Genomic DNA, 280 nt, shown 5'->3' with positions numbered 1-280 from the left:
GTCCTGTTTTAGCCAAACCAGGACAGAGGCCAATCCAGAAATCTGCATTAACTCTTGCTGCCCTTTCTATGCAGCACAGCATACAACATGTTGAAATACACTACTTCAGAACATTACCTTAATGAAGAAAAGTATTTTCTTTCTTAAAGTTTTCATCATGGTAAGGTTCCAGGGAGATAATGTTATTAAAGAAGAATCATAGAATCATAGAATCATTTGGGCTGGAAGGGACCTTTACGGTCATCTAGTCCAACCCCCCTGTGCGGAGAAGGGACATCTC

This window comes from Cariama cristata, unplaced genomic scaffold (assembly GCF_000690535.1).
Source record: "Cariama cristata isolate BGI_N322 unplaced genomic scaffold, ASM69053v1 scaffold6557, whole genome shotgun sequence".
Taxonomy (NCBI): domain Eukaryota; kingdom Metazoa; phylum Chordata; class Aves; order Cariamiformes; family Cariamidae; genus Cariama; species Cariama cristata.
The sequence above is the reverse complement of the archived record's forward strand: the minus strand, read 5'-3'. Positions refer to the sequence as shown.